Source organism: Phaenicophaeus curvirostris, chromosome 8 (genome assembly GCF_032191515.1).
Source record: "Phaenicophaeus curvirostris isolate KB17595 chromosome 8, BPBGC_Pcur_1.0, whole genome shotgun sequence".
In the NCBI taxonomy this organism is placed as follows: domain Eukaryota; kingdom Metazoa; phylum Chordata; class Aves; order Cuculiformes; family Cuculidae; genus Phaenicophaeus; species Phaenicophaeus curvirostris.
The window spans coordinates 30,388,847-30,405,729 of record NC_091399.1 but is presented as its reverse complement, the minus strand read 5'-3'; the positions used below and the strand labels follow the sequence as shown (position 1 = coordinate 30,405,729).

The following is a 16,883-nucleotide window of genomic DNA, read 5'->3' as shown; positions in this document are numbered from 1 at the left end:
AGAAACCTTTTGTGGCTGCACACCTCCTTTCCCATGCCTCTGGGTGAGGTTAGTTAGAAGCAGGTGCTTGGTTAGCTGACACAGGTCTTTAGCCCAGCACCTCCACCGTTTGCACAGGAGGATGCTGACGGATCTTGTGGAAGGAGGGAGAGGCAGGTGGGGAATAGGGAACACCTGGCCTAAGAAACACCAGTCTCATCAATCTGTGACTTACCATGGGGGGCCTGAGGTCAGCTTGAGAGTTTACTTTTCCCCCCTCTTTCTTTCTTTGCTTATTTCATAAGATTCCCTACCTACAGTTAAACTGAAAAAGGAAAAAAAAAATGAAGGTGACCATTTATTTCTCTGTACAACTGTCTAACTCCTGGTGGCTGTATATCAAGTGTATCCGGCTAGTACTGCAGTCCAGTCTTACTGGAGGCAGAAGTTAAGAAACCCTCTGTTTAACACATCGGATGATGCAGGTCCTACCCGTGCTGACAAGCATCACAGAAAACAGCGTAACTGGATGACAGACAAAACCACGTAAATATTGCTTCCTATTGCTTTCCTTATTTTTTATTTCTAAGATTTCCTTTTTGAAGGGAGAAGGCTTTTATCCCAGTTCTGGCTGTTAGGTTGTTTATTCAGTTAGTGAGAAATTATACGCTGATAAGAACCATGTTTTGTGTGGGATGTGGTTGCACGGTGATGATGATCTGCTCTGGAAGCCACTGGAGCTTTCGTTCTGCCTGAGCAGGTCTGAAGCCCCCACAAATGCTGCACAACAGGTAAGAAAAGTAAAACTGTCTTAAAGAGAATACAAAGTCTTAAGTAGTAATCTCCTCTATTTAGAAATTGATGTGGACTACATGCTGGTATGAATGGGGCATTCCTTCTAATTGATATGTCTGCCAGTCTGCCAGATGCTAATGACGTCCTTTTCCTAGAAATGTATTACTTTTAATCCAGAGAAATTAGTACTGTGGGTTCACACCATGTGACTTTTGTCTCAGCTGGATAAATAGCATGAATCACTTTCTCCTTTCAAAGCCTCTCAGCTGTTCAGCTCCAAATACCCATTTAATCTGACTTTATAAGTTAATAAATCACTCATGATAATTAAGCATTAGCTCCATGTGCCAGCAGAGTGCTGGGGAAAGCAAATGCATTGGTGCAGTCCTGTGCCTTATAAACCTTTTCTTACTCAAACTGTCTTTCCTGCGTTGCTTGGGGCTGCCGTATTTGCTGGGGTTAAGATGTGATCATGTGTAGGCTGATGAGTGGCTGTTAAGTGTATCCTCCTGGGGATTAGCAGTAGCTGTGGCTGTTTGCAGGGCGAAGAGCGTGTCCCTGAGTGTGTTGAAGGGGGAAAAGCCCAGTGTTCAGTGTTTGCTGGTTGCAGAAGTACCTGGAAGCCTTGTTGTAGCTTCGGCTTACAGGTGAGCAAAAAGGAGGCTCAAAACCACTCCTACCTAGCAGTGTAGGTGTGCTTAGGAATTGTCTATGTGCATTTATGTATTTTGTAGCTATCCCAGTCTGAAGTCAAGATGCATTTGCAGAGTCACTCTGAAACTCTGAAGTACACAGACAGGGGTTTTGGGGATGTCTGAGCTGTTACAATTTGCAGATTTGCCCCCTATATTTTACAGAAGATGATGTGGCAATGTGTTTCCCAGGTAAGTAATGTCTGCCTTGAGCTCCGGTTGTAGCAGCCAGCTCAAACATTTGCCTTCTCTTTGCCTTCTCATATCCTGCAGTTGTTGCATCTTTGGCCACAGGCTTTTGAAAGGGATAACCTGGCTTTGAACTCTACCTTCTCTGTTGATGTGATGATCTATACTGGGTAGCAATTGATGATTTGTTTTTCAGAGATGCTGAGCACCCTGAGTTGTTGGCCCTGAGTCTCAGAAGACTCAAGCTGTAACTGTGGCCAAAACATCTTGTGTCTCTGGATTAGTGTCTGTCTCTTAACCTCCAGCCTCAAAAGTTGTGCTTGCAAAATCATAGGTCACTTTTCTGTCCTAAGCCCTTCCCCTTGATATCATAACCCTCATGCTCCTACCTGCACTCTTTGGCTTTGCTGTGAGCAGGGATTTATACACAGGAAATGGAGAATATGACATTTTGTTTGTGCCTCTGTGTATGTGTAATATCTTTAATATGAAACTAGTTGCCACTTAATTATACAGGCTAAAGACCTCCATTCAGTGTGTTGTATACAATTTATGAGTCTCGGGTCTCCCAGACACACATTACAGCCGTGTGGCAACACCCAGGTGACTAACATTCCTTTTTAATTTAATTTCCTTACATAAATAGCTTCGTTAAGGATCAGTTATTTGGGCAGAGAAAATACTATTTGAATAGGTCAGACTAAGCCATTGAATTTAGGACCCAGCTACTGTTACAGCTGAGAGCAGCACCAGACCTCAGCGTCACTCTCCTGTTCGATGATTTGCTTTCCTTTAGACCAGGAATCTCTCTGGTGAAGGTGGGGGCCGTGGGCAGCCTGATCTGGTGGGAGGTGTCCCTGCCCATTGCAGGGGGGTTGGAACTAGATGATCTTGAAGGTCCCTTCCAACACAAATGATTCTATGATTCTATGACTTATTTCAGATCCAGTTCAATGTGTGAGGTAGGATTGGACTTCTATGGGAGCAATACTAAGGAGGATGGTCTCAATCTCGTGGTCAAGATCAATCCTTTTATCTGTTTAATAAAAACAAGTTCCTTTGTTTGCACAGTTGGTTCACACAGCATCTAGAAAATCAATTCCCATCTTCAAACCTCTAGTTTTACATCTGGAAACAAATGGAAATCAATGAGACATTGCTGAACTCCTTGGGAAGCCCCTGTTGGTCACCTTTAGGCATTGCTGTGCTGCTCTCCGTAAGCATAGGGTGTAGATGCCTTAGAGATTACAGTACCTGGGTCCCAGGCTTCAGGCAGTGAAGAGGAGGGAGAAACACTGGAAATGGGCTGAACAGGGAGGTTATCTTGTCATTCCCTGCACCCAGATTTGCAATTCTAATGCTGCATAGCTGCTGTCAAAATATCCGCCCAGTCTGCAAAGGCAGTTTAGACAAAAAATTCCTAACTGATGGAAAAATTATTTTCAGGCTGTTAAATTAGGGCATTTTTCCTTGGTACCATGCTAACTTACCCCTGTCACATGAGCAGAAATACTATTCACATATCAAATTAACATAAAGATCACTTTTTGAGGTAGCCAAGATTTACCAACACCCCTACCCACCCCCCAAAATGCTACAACATTGCCCCCCTCCAGGCTTCCTGCTTCTGCCAAAACTGCAAAACAGTGCCAGAAAGGTGAATATTGCTGATGGTTTTTGCATTTTCAGGCTATCTCCACAAGACTCTACGGTTAAAAGTTTATTCCAGGAAAGCATGAAGATGTAAGGCAAGTTGGACGTTTACGTAGCTCTGCTCACTTACATGACATTGTGTAAACATTTTTAAGTGGTATAAACACTCTTCCTCCAGGATATAAGCCAAATCCTAACTGTCTACAGGTAGGACAGAGCACTCTCAGTGGACATACTGTTTTGTCATTATCTAGTTATAGAAGCATCTGATTTTTATTACTCTCCAAGATAGGATATCAGGCTCTGAGAACTCTCCACCCTGAATATGTGTGGAAAGCATAGGAATGGCTGCTTCTTAAAATGCTGGCCAAGTGTAAATCTTACAAAACCCTTTCGAGATGGGTGGTCTTGCTTGTTGGACACAGGCTTTTGCTTTTCAGCAGGGAAAGGGTTGGGTGATGATTATCTCTTACTTTTTTCCCATTCCATTTCTTCTTGTGATAAATAAAACAAGCCTTGCTTGAAGTGATTGCTTTTTAATGATGCATGTCAGATGTGAAAGCAGTATCGCTCCCATTTGAAAAGGGCATGTAATGTAACAAGCTGGCTGAGTTTCATTCCCAAATCACCACTGTTCCCTCTATCAGCATAGAAATAAATGAGTTCTCGTTGCCTGCAGAGGCTGTGAGGACCTAACCTTACCTTCCCTGGATATTGCCTCCTTGTTCTCTGTCGGGGGAAAAAGGATATAAAATAGCAGACCCCCAACATTTCTTTTCTGATTGCTAGATGACCTCCAAGTAGAAAATATGTGTGATCTCTGAATACCTGTCCAAGGAATTACATTTCTGCAAGGCTCATAACACTATTAATAACTGCACTGGCCCCCCATGGGGTCCCAGCTCTAATTTGGGTAATGCTGACCTAAGGAATAGATTTAGCAGTTTGGACAGGAAAATCTTAGAGGTAGCTGAGCCTGTGGAGAAGCCTGAACTAGGTCTTTTGAGTTGTCTCAAGGTTGTTCATGTGTACACCAGTGCCTGAGAGTCTGTTACTGCTCGTTAGCATTGCCAGTCCGTGATGAGTGTGGATTGGGATGGGTTAGTTGGAACAACTGTGGAATAGGAAATACTGCAGCTAGGGGGAGGAAGAAAAGGCTGCCTGGGAAGGTTAATAGCAGGTATGGATGGTGAGTGTATTTGTTTTTTTCCTCTGTAATTATCCTATGCTGCAAGTGGAAGATAAGCCTGGGCTTGATTTGAACCATGAGCTACTTGGAGAGCAGGTCATAGAAGACACCAAGTCAAAGAGGCAGAAATGGGCTCTACCCCTTCATCCTTTGCATTCAGTGCACAGCCTCCCAGAAACAAGTATGCTTTCCAATGTATTATCCATTCCAATTTGAAATGACATGAGCGGTGAACCAGCACTTCCCCTGGCAGCTTGTTAGGATGTTTTCTCCTCCTATTCAACTTGTATTTCCAGTTTCTTTATTTCGGCTCATTGCTTCCTTTTGCCTGGCTGAGGGCAGATGTGCTTCACCACTAAACAGCCCACAGCAATCAGGACTTCAGTCATGTACCATTAATCCCTGGAGCACAGCATCACTTGTTCACCCGGCTGCATGCTCCAAGAGAGAGTGAATGATTGACACTGGTCATAAATGCTTATAGTGTTAATGCTTTAATGTATTGCTAATTTTAATTTGCTCTGTTCAGTTTGGGAGGGGTGTGATAACAGATGCTGGACAGAATACTGCCCCTTGTCCGCTGATTATCAGTGCTGGGAACATGCCTCTCCTGTTGTAGTTTGCACAGCCCTAAGGCATGGAACAAAAATGAAGGCTATTTTCGTATAAATAAACACCAAACTGTGCAGAATTCTGCATCTTTGGTGGCCAAGAAAAGGGATCTGTGTGCTGGAATCTGCTTTGTGAAGTAGGCATAACCTTTCTCATGCCCCTTATTATATGTAAGGGTTTTGCCTGGCTACTTAAACCCAACCTCATTTTTAGAAGGCCTTTATGCATAGAAACCTTTTGCGTTGCAGCCTCAGCCTCTGCCAAGCACTTAGGCAGGTGGAGCATGTTAAGGCCATGAGCTGCATTAAACGAAACGGTGCTTGTACTCATTGTTGTTCTGCTGGAATGTGCTCTGAATTCCCTCAAAGAAGGGGGATGTGTTGGATTCATCTGTTCCCTCAAAATCAATCAGTTACTGATTGCACAAACCCACTTTTTTGGTTCACATATGATGTCCTATACTTCTGGGAGAGAGTGGAGTGGGCTGTGTAGTGAGTGGAGATTGAGATGCAGTCGGTGAACCAGTGGAAGCAGGAGTGATCCCATTTCAGCTTTTTTCTTGGATTCGTATCCCCCCGGTGCTGGCTGCATTGTTTGGTTGTGGCATTCTTAGCAGATGTCTCTGTGATGCTGAATTCTCATTTTCCTGGTGGTCAATGCCACGCTTCTTGGGCTGATACCATCAGCATTGCACTCAAGACCTAGACTTCAGCAGATTCCAATCCTCATCAAAGCCACCACGCTTCTGCCAGTGTTTTGAATTAAGTGGTTAGAGTTGAGGGTGTTTCCAGTGTGGGCAGTGATTAGCAGAGACTTCAGTTCATGATGGGGTGAGCTGAAATTCATTCATCTTGATGGAATATTCAGGAAGACGAACACCCCTTACCTGAACAGAGAACCCTCTGAAAGGTTCAGAAATGAAAACACAAATGAGTTCATGCCTGGCAAGCTGGATAAAGAAATAATTTCTCCTGTTTCTATTTTTGCTTCCAATTTACAATTAATCATAGATTCCCTTTGTATTTCTAAAGATACACATTTTTAGCCTAATAGCAGACAATTAATCAAACCCTAAAGTGAGCAAGAACTCACTGTCAGCAGTCACAAGGGGCAGATGTGACAGCAAACTGGCCTGTCGTCCAAGCTTACATTTTTTTAAAAATATGTGGAAAGTGATGGGATGCAATGAGAGATTAATTCCACGGGTCGTCCTGTATTTTTGTTTCCCTTTGAACAGCATCTTGCAAGCACCAGGGGCAAAGAAAACATCCTTTAAAAGCCAGCCAGGGAAAGAAAGACCCACCAGGCAACACTGACTTGTAGCTAATTTTGGGAGGTCATTTTGTCACCTGGTTGCTCCAACAGAATCTGAAGATGGCTGTGATATCATCGGAGAGGATGATGGAGCTGTTGGCGTCATAGTATCCCTTACTACCGATGAACGCAGCAGAATCCAGTGGAAATCTTCTGTTCCTGAGCCCAGGTGGCAGTAAGTTGGACTTAGTAAAGCATGCAAAGCAGATACTTGCAAACCTGAGGGAAAAGCCATGAAATATTCATGAAGTCTTTCATATGAAAGAGGCTTATTCATATATATATATAAATAAATATATGTATGTGCACAGTTTTGAAATCTATTCAAACCAAATAAGAGTTTCTTAGTCACCTTGCATAAAATAGGAAAGCAGATGACTTCGGTTCTACCTTTATTATACAGTCATCAGGAGACTGAAATAGCTCTGGAAAAGGAGCCTCTGGTGCTCTGCTGCCTTCTAAAGATGTTTGCCTTTCTTCTGGCTCTGCTGGCACTTTCAGCAGAGCAGCTGCTCTGGGGGAAATCACTTGATGCTACTTTGATGTAGTAAATCAATCAGCCTTTATAATTTATGACCCTTTTTGCAAAAATGATGCATAACTGTTCAAATGTGTCAAGGGCCGCAGCTTTTAAATATCCTGGGAATCGCAATGTTTATGGTAAAGGCTATGACTCTGCGCTTGCTGCTGGCATCCTTTCCTTCTCCATCTGTACCACAGGAGCATCATTCCTCCCTCATTCTGCCATGCCCATGCTAGGGCTGTGCTATAAATCAGAGTGACGATTCCAGAAGTGTGGCTGCGCCAATATGGCAGGAAACCCCAACAGAAGTTTGTCCTCAGGTAGTGCGCTCAAGCCATGCAGAAACCCAGTTCCTTTGACAAGTATTAAATACAGAGCCAGCCATCCTCTGTGCTTGTTTCACTTACACCTGATCTGTCAATAAATACTCTAATTTTTTCACCTCGATTCAAGTCCATTTTGAAAACAAGAAAGAAAAAGTAAGGGGGAGAGGAGACTGTAAATAATAACCAGAAGATTATTTTAGGAGTTTTGCTTGATGCCTGAAAATAAGTAGCTCTAAATTAGGCTCTCATTTGCCTTTTACAGCAAGGTCATCTGATTTAGAAAAGACCCTTTATTCTTATCCTTGTTAAAACATAGGATAATGCTTTTGTTGCATTTGCCAAAGTAGCTTTGATATTTTCTTTTCTGTGAAATTTGTAAGCAAAGTTTGCTAGATGCTTTCTGTATCTTACGACAATGACAGAAATAGTAAAGTAGGAAGTGAAATTGCTGACATTACTTTAATAGGCAAGTAACAGCTGATTTTTTCTGTTTGATTCCGGTAAGGAATGCTGTCCTTCTTCCTTTATTTTTCTCCCAAAATGTCAGGTACCCAAATAACCAAAGAGTTTGCAAAATGCAAGGTATTTTAACCATGCGTATCAATATTTTCCTTGTTGGTCACAAGCATAAGTGTCTTTTTCCCTATTTGGCATTGTTCTAGACTGGAATCAGCTGTCACAATTTGCCCTTTGCATGTTTGTCAGTGGTAGAAAATCCTCCACAGGGGAGAAGAGAGAAGGAGCTTCTGCTCAGATTAGCTGTGTTTGGTAGGGCAATTTGCCATAGGTCCACTTAGCTGAAGTTTGGGTTTTTTTAATCTTTTAGGTTTCTTTCTGGTCTCTGCCTTTCTATACCTCAGCTGGCAAATATTTGTGGAGCTGTGTGCTAGCCAGAGAGATGTCAACTTGCTGTCTAATTAATATGTAGTAAATTCTGTGGGAAAAGACCATTTCTCACTATGTCTGAGGAGAGCTAGCACAGTATTTTCAGTTCCCATGGGAGTTTATCCTTCTCACTGTCATTAGATACCTGGTCTAAGACAGTCATATGGTTTCCCTCTCTAGTCCATGGACAGAGAAGTGCTCCTGCAGCACTAGGATGGGCAGAGCTGCCAGCTGAGGTGTCTCCCTGCTCAGGTGAGCTGTGTCAAATCCTGTGGCTAATTTCAAATCGTGCTGTCACAGGTTTTAGGCTTTTATCTTGTCTTCAGGAGAATGTTCCCCAAATGAGACATCAGGTTGGGCTTGCTGGTCTTGCGAAGGTCTGGCAGAGTTTGAAAACTCAGTCCTTCACATTTGCGGTTATGGCAAAGGTAAAAAGATGCAGCAAGTGCAATGGGTGCTCCTGCCCCAAATGCAAAAGTGTTACAGTTTGTGGAGAATTACTTAGTTTCAACAAATGAAAAAAATGTTTGTTTCCACTGTTTCAAAACCACACATTCCCACAAAGCAAAACCAAACCCTACCAAAAGTCCATCAAATGGAGACATTTTTTGTGTGCTTTCCCTTTCAGCAAGAGACTGTCTTTTCCTTTTTACTTCCTGTGGTTGCTGGAGAAAAATGCTTTTCAATGAAGAAGAAGCAGCAGCTCCTGTAGCGTAGGTGTATGCAGCCTGGCTTGGGTGCAGTTCTGCATCTACACAGAATAGAAATGGAAGGTTGGGAAAAAGCATAGCACACTGAATTTGAGAAGTAAATTTCTTGCCTCACCAGATGGGATCAGACTTATAAAGGTCATGCCTGTTGTGGCTTCAGAAATGAATTCCTTTGCATACCTCCCTATTAGTTGCCGGGAGGTACTTAGGCAGGGCTGTCAGTGGCCATGGTGATTTCCTTTCCCTCCTCAGGTATTCTTCAACCAAAATTCTAGTCCACACAGTTAATATCTTCTTCATGTTTCACCTATGGCTAAGTTTGGCAGCCAGACATTCACTCTCACCTGTTTCTTCATTTGTTTCACGTGCATACCTTTTACAGGGAAGATACCTCTGGCAAAAACAAAGTCTGACATCACCATGCCTGAGGTCTGTTTATTTATCCTTTCATCACCTAGTAAGTATCTAGGACAAACAATGCTGAACTGGAAGATGTGTATGTACCTTTCATAACCTCTTCATTTTGTTTAAATGCCCCAGCCTTGGGCGTTATTTAATGTGAAGCTCTGGGAACTGCATTCATAAACCAGATACTCAGCTGTTGTAAGTTACTGTAGCTCCATTACAGCCAGCGATACTGGGCTGATTTATAGTAGCTGACCTGTGCAGGAGCCAAGGAGAACACATATAAATGGCAGACATTCCAATAACTAAATTAAGCATGGGAAAATGCAGGCTGGCTCTTTGGAAAATATTCCTAACCAGGTCTGTAAGTGCCTGGAGCAGGTACCCAAGTGAGGTGTTGGAAAGTTTGCCTTTTGTGTGTGTTTCAATATGGCAGGCACGGACCATTTGGAGAGCTGGGAACTACACAGAAATATATTAACCAGATGCTGCACATGCCTGGGTAGGGAGCGTAGGAATAAAATGACTTCATTCCTGAGAAAAATGCTCAGATTGATACCTGGTCAGTTTGCAGGGATTTCTGTACCGAGTCACAGCATTTGCTCTATGCACCTCCTGACACTGCCTGACAAAGCAGATGACAAGATAAATACAAGGTAAAAATTATCAAACCAAGTCTGGGCAAGGATGTGGCTGGTTCAGCATCCAGTGGCCAGACACACGTTTATAAGCAGATAAGCAGGTGTTGTCCCCATACCCGCCTACCTTCTGATGGTGAGCAACTCACTACAGATAAAGGCCACGCTTGTATTAAATATCACTTGATGGCTTTTTCCCTGAGGTCTAAAAGTTAAAGCATCTCTTGGCTCAGTGTCCCAGCCCACCCTGGCACTGTGCTCCACCACTGCATTGTGGTGTTGTGTTCAGCTGTCCACATGTTCCATGTCTGTGTGTGGTGGCAGCCATCTGACACGTCACACGACTCAGCTTTCATCGCTCAGTGTGAGGTAAACCTGTTTTGTCATCTTGCTCAACATCAGCCCCTCAAGCTGGAGCCGTTTCTGCTGCTATTTGACATTCACGCAAATTCAGAATTCACTTTTGCTGAACTCTGTAAGTTGCATTCCAACATCATTCAAGTGGATGTTGGAACCAAATCCAGAAAAAGATGTGAGGATGCCTGAGGGTAAGTCATTTGAGTAGTGAGAGAGAAAGCTGTATCCCTGTCCTGAGGCTGGACCTGACCTACATGCCCCATGAGCAAGTTCCGTGTCACTCTTTCTCCCAGGAGTGGTTGTCTCCTGGGCTGCATATTCCTGGAGAATGTTCTGCAGTGTTGATTGGCTCTGCATGTTTTTGCCTGGGCTGTGCTTCATGCCAGACAATGATTGCTACCATCAGGATCTTTGCTGTAGTTGCTACCTTGCTGCATGTGTAAACCATTCAGTGTGGGCTCTCTTACAAGTCATCATCATCTTGCCAGAAGGTTTTTCTTATACCGGTCACCTTGTGCACCTGATTTGTGTCCCAGGAGTGCTGCCAGACTTTCCTGCTGCCTCATGACAACTTCCCAGGGTTCCTTGAAAGAGCATAGCCTCTTTGTTTTCAGCATTAACCACAAAGGGGCTCTTACTGGGAGGACCAGGGGTTTGTTCAGCATTTTTCATTGAAGTGTCTTCCATGCTTAGCTTCTTCAAAGGTCTGAGTCCTTCATGGCCACCACTAATCAGTCTGAAGAGTAGCAGGAACATAACTGGAGCCTTCAGGCTGCTGTGCAGTTAGTAAATAAGGCTGACCAGTAGCACCGTGCAGATGTGCTTCATCTGGCCGCCTTCTCCACCAGTGTGGGTCGTTCCAGGGCCACACCATTTTTCACTCCTGCTCTCAGCCGGGCAGCATGCAGTTGAGTTCTGTAATAACAAACAGTGCATAAGGACTGGGCTTTGTGAGCTTTAGGAAGTAAGGCAGAGAATAAAACATGGTCCATTAACCTGCCAGGAAAGATACATGGAAGACATAGGAACAACTCCTAAACCACCCTGCTAGAACATGAGAATTTTTTTTCCTAAACTGATTTCCTTATGAATTATTTTTTTACTGCATAATAACTACCACGAAAAGTATGTTTTAGTTATTCACACTGACCTTTTAAACTTCCAAGAGAACTGCATATTTTCTGAGGCCCCATGTAGGGCCTATTAATAATTATGCACTCCCACTGAGCTCCATTGATTAGTTTGGGTCCTATTTCACCCTGTAAAATGAAAAAAAGTCCCCAGTGTTTGTGTATGCTTTTTCTTTTTATGTTCGACTCTCCTCGGCTATAGATCAAGTTTTGCTGCTAGCGTGGGTTTCGGCCTGTATTGATGCGTTGCTGTGTGCTGGGCTCTGAAAACCATGGAAAAGGCCATATCAGATGGCAGGAAAAGGGGGAGGAGGTGCAGCCTGTGAGCCAGCAGTGACAGCGGAGTTCAGCTGGTGTGATAAGGGGCAACGTGAGTGACACGACTATCCATTAGTATGCGACAGCCCCACTCATGCCTACAATTTCATTTCTGCTAGCAAATATTTCTTTGTGAATAAATCTACTTTCTTGGCAATGCTGTGCTAGCGCTTTAGTTTCATTAAAGAGCCTGGAAACACCCCAGTGGTTCAGGCTGAGATATATAATACTGCTAACACAGATTTGTTTCATAACCCACAAACTATTAAAAATATTAGTGTCCTCCTGGGAGTTGCCTTTAAAGATTCCCTTTCTCTTTCTCTCTCACTTTCAGAGCTGGGCTAAGACGGCCAGCAATAATGCAAAGCAAGCTCAATTTATTCAGCTAAAAAAATAGATAACACCATATTTTACTACTTCTGAGCACTTTCTTCATCTGAATGTTGCTTTGTATTCTACTTTTTATCCAATGTAAACAGCCATAAAGGAGAGTTGCTGAGACAACATGTGGAGATTTCAAAAGGTAGACTTTACCCGTCCGAAGGGAGATGACTTTTTCTTGGGAGTGAATTTAGTCTGGGACTTTGTAATGGGATATGTTGGCCCCTTCAAGACTGAGCAGGGAGCTGCAAGTCCCTTCAGGACTGTACAGGTCTGTATGTGTGCTGGGGGTCTTTATTCACACATCTCACAAAGGAAATAATAACTGAAAGTAAAGTTAATAGTCCCTGGAGGGAACTCAAGCAGTGACTGGGTCCAATATCCAAGGTGAGGGCTTTGGGACACAGGGGAAGCAGTGGTGTCCTCGGAGCCGCAGTCGATGGGGCTGTTGGGAACTATGGATCTGTGAGCAAGGACAGGAGGTTGGCTCCAAAACCCCCTCTCCTGTCAGCCAAGGTTTCTTAGGGAGACAGAGGTGCCAGCAGTTTCTTCTTGATGGAGAGACATCTACAAGCTAATGTTTTACTCTTGGTGCCAGAACTCTGTGGGGGCAGAAGTCTGGAAACCTGAAGTGGATGTTAAGAGGAAGGAATCTCCGGGAGGTATGTCAGGGTTTGACTTTGGCTTTGACTTTTAGTAATGCATCTTTGGGGTGTTTATTTGGACTTTGCCACTGGGTATCCAAGGAGGAGATGAGACAAGGAGAACAAGGTGCCCAGGATCGTGAAGTGTGAAAGCAGCTTTGCTGTTAAGAGCATCGGACAGCATCATGGATGAACTGGAGCGTCATCTGTTAGAAACAGGCAGAAAAGCCCGTATTTCAGAAAGTAAAAATTCGTTTCAAACTTATAAACAGTAGCTTTCCCCTTACCTTGCAGGAGAGTCAGAATCAGGCAAACATTTGTATAAGAAGCTACTCTTATGCTGCTTCTGTTATTAATGTCCATCACAATAGCACCAAGAAGTCCCAGCAGAGATCAGAGCTTCTCAGCCCACTATTCCCCTGTGGTTTCTGCTGCCTGCTGATGTAGCACAGGCTACTCCTATCTAGGGAAAGAAAGAGTGTAAGAAAAGTGGGCTCTTTGTTTTACAAAAAGGGGATGGAGCACAAAGAGAAGCAATAACTTGTGCAAAGTCACCCAGGGAGTCACAGACAGAGCTGGGAAGCGTGATGGAGCTCTCTTTTATCCCAGTCAGTATCTTACCCACAAAATAATCCAGTTTAGTTCTGCTGAAAAAGCAAAATTTATATATATATGTATGCTTAAATCTTAGCTACTTTGCATAGCAACCTGATTTGTGTGAAAGTTTTTACATAAGATTGGCAAGTCAAAGGTTGAGATTTTTTTTTCTGAGTTGTTTGAAGAAAGTGTGAAAAAACTTCTGAACTGCCGAATCCAAATCTGAACCAAATTTTCCCTGCTTTGAACTCTACTTATTGCAGACTGTAATAACATTCATCCACATTTCATAGGGTATCCTTGCAGATGGAAGGAAATACAGTAGCACTGTTTGACACAGAAGAAATTAGATTTATGTGAAATTCCCTTTCCCTGTGTCCCTCACTTTATTTCCAACAGACCTGCAGTTAACAATCAACAGTGTTTCACTTTCAGACAGTGTGGTTTTCATTACAGAGGCTAAGGGAGTTTAAAATATTCTCCGAGCACACAGCATACATAACATCCTACCCCATTTCTTTTGATTTCCCTTTGCGGCACTAGCGTTACAGATGCTGTACAGAACGTGTTAGAGGACACTGCTTTTACTTGCCATCATTGCAAGGAGGAAATACATTTAGAGACATCTGTTCAGGCTCTTTGATTTCAGCTGAATGTGATATCTTCGATGAAGAGTTGGTTTTGGAGCAAGATTGTGTCAAAGCCTGGCAGCAGTACAAGCTGAGGGAATACAGGATCACAACCTGTCTCCAGCCTAATCGGCAGGTGTGGACAGCACAACTTTACCAGGAGGGGGAATTTAAGCTCTCAGCGTTGTCAGAGTTACCTTTCCTCAGTGGGAAGTTCAGCTCTGTTTAGGTTTCACATCAGGTCAGCTCTGCTTGGAGTGGAGAGAGAGGAACCTCAAGACATAGAGTGATCCTGTATGCTGATGCTTCCCTCTACGTGGCTGAAGAGCAGTGAGGGTGCAGTGCCTCCACCCTGCCCTAGGAAGCGTAGGCATCCTTTTTTATTTTGCCTGATTCAGAGCCTGAAGTAAAGTAGGCATGATGTTTTTAGAAAGTGAAGCATGCTTTTCCTAGGACCTGGGGTACTTTAGGAGGTGCTGCTGAGACTGAGCTGGACACAGTTGTGTGCCTTTTCTCAAAGAAATGGCAAAATTTCAAAGACAACACCAGGGATTTTGAGAAGCAGGGAGGGTTTTCAAGTATAATCCCTGTCTCTTGGCTTGGATCTGAAATCCAGGCTTGGGTAAAATCTAGGAGCCGTTGTTTTCTTCATAGGGGCTGAGGCACGTTCACACATTGGATTATACCTTGTAAAAGTGTGTTTCCATAATAGCTCTTTATATGATGCCAACACTTGTAAGGATGAGTTATATGCAGTTTCTGGAACCATGAAAAGCTTGTTCTCATTCTGCTTCTGTCCACCTGATCTTTAGGCATATTACTATCAACTACTCTCATCCCTGATGGAAAAGGGCAAAAAGAAAGATCTTGGAGATCAAGTACTTTTTCTTTCTACCTAGTTTTAGAGTTATGCCTTAAAAAATTTCCTTTTTGAGTTTGGATTTCCATGAATATGACAAGCAATATCCATTTTTTGTAGACTGTTTTTTTAGTGTGGCATACCACACACCACAGGCAACATATGAGGTATGCCTCATTTTAGGACTTGACACAGAATTTACTTGCTTTGTGAAAGCTATGTAGCATCACAAATAGCGTAGCTCACTTTTAGTGGTGTGAATCCATGGTGGGTGGTTAATGCTGCACTTATTTGTAGTCAATATAAGTAGAAAATCAGGCTTTGCAGTTAAAACATCATCAGAAACGTTCTTATGTTTGTCATAATAAGACAACATGGTATAAGAATAAAATTACTGTTTAAACATCATGTAAATATAGGTTTGTATCTTTAATTACCATAAGCAGGAAATACTGGAAACCTCATAGTTCAGACTTTACAGTGATTGGGGATGATTGAGCCCTTCATAAAGCTTCCGTTTACTCTCTAAAGTGCTAATCTCATATATGGTTGCTTACAAAAGCAGGGAAATCCTCAATGAAAATTTATAACTGCATTAAACAGTTTCTGGGATACTTCTTAATAAAAAAATAAAGGAAACCAAACACTCTGGAATATCTATAATACAAACACACACACATATATATAAATCAGCAACATTAGAACAAAGCAGTGTAGGTTACAGCTTTCCCTGGAAAATCCTCATCCGCAGAATGTCAGGCTGAATTATAGATCAGAGAAGATCCCCGGTGTTCTCTGTGCTAAATGCTTTTCTGTGGAGTGAGTTCATTGACTCTAGTGTCAATACTGGTGACATATTCAATACATCTCATTTAAAAAATGCTATCAAAACTTTCATGGTGAACAGCTGGGTTCTTTACCGTATAACTTGTCGAGGGGTTCTCTTTTTACTGAAATATGTAGATTTTCTGTTAGAAGCTGGACCCGTAATGAAAGCCCATTGGCCAAGCCTAATATTGTTCATTCCAAGAGACTTTGGTGGGTGGCCAAAGGATTAGGGATTTTTCAACAAAAATGCAATATTTTCCATTAGAAAAATCCCCTACAATTTTCTGGGAAACTCTGGTACTTAGCTTCCCATGTATCTTCTCTTTGTTATCCTTGTCAGAAACTATCTGACATTTCTTGCTGACATTTTATAGAAAACAATATTTATAATAGAAACAATGAAAATAAAAATAAGTTGGCAGAAATTAGTGACATTTACAGGGCTATATAGTCCTGTCATTTTTAAGCCACCAGTGGGAATTTTGTCTGTTTGATGACTGATTCTGTCATTCCTCCATCATTTGGGTGGACCTGTTCAACTCAGTACAGCTACTTAGCTAACATCCTCAATCTGCTTTAGTGAAATTCATGGCTGGGAAAGGAGGTGAAACAAAGCCTAATGTTGTAACTAATGAGCAGTGTTGTTGACTGACAGTGCTGTGATGAACCTCAGTCTCTATCTTGGTTAGAATAGCAAGGTTTGGACCAGACAGCTTATGTGCTACTTAATATATAACTAATTACATCTTCCAGTTCAGAGGAATTATTAATTCATAATCCCTATGGAGGGAAGAGGCACAGAAGGTCCTATAGGACATTATTACTGCGGCGTTGTCAAAAGTCCTGCTCTAGAGCTGAAACTGCTTTTTGTGCTGAGGTCTAGCCCAAGGCATGTGCACTAGCCTCATTTGGAGATATGAATTTCATTTGAAGGATTTTCTGACATCCTTCATCCCTGTTGGAAAAAGGAGGTTGAAAATTTGAAGGGTGCAAAAAAGGACCCTTGCAAAAACAACTGAAACATGGGAAAATTTCTTACACTGGTAGACGTGAAGAGCTCCATCTGTTTAGCGTGTCGAGTTGGAGGTGAGGCAGTACCTTGATTCTGTGACTGGGTACAGGTACTGGGTACCAAGCAACACTTGTGTGCACCCAGGAATGGCATAACAGGCACCAGCAACAGGAGACGGATGCTGGTGAAATTCTTGCTAAAAACAGGGCACTGTATCT

General features: G+C 42.7%; 1 protein-coding gene across 1 annotated transcript in view; it reads left to right on the top strand.

The window, feature by feature from the left end:
• TRABD2B (TraB domain containing 2B) overlaps positions 1–16,883 on the top strand; it is a 288,663-nt gene that overhangs the window by 112,344 nt on the left and 159,436 nt on the right. The window lies entirely within an intron of this gene.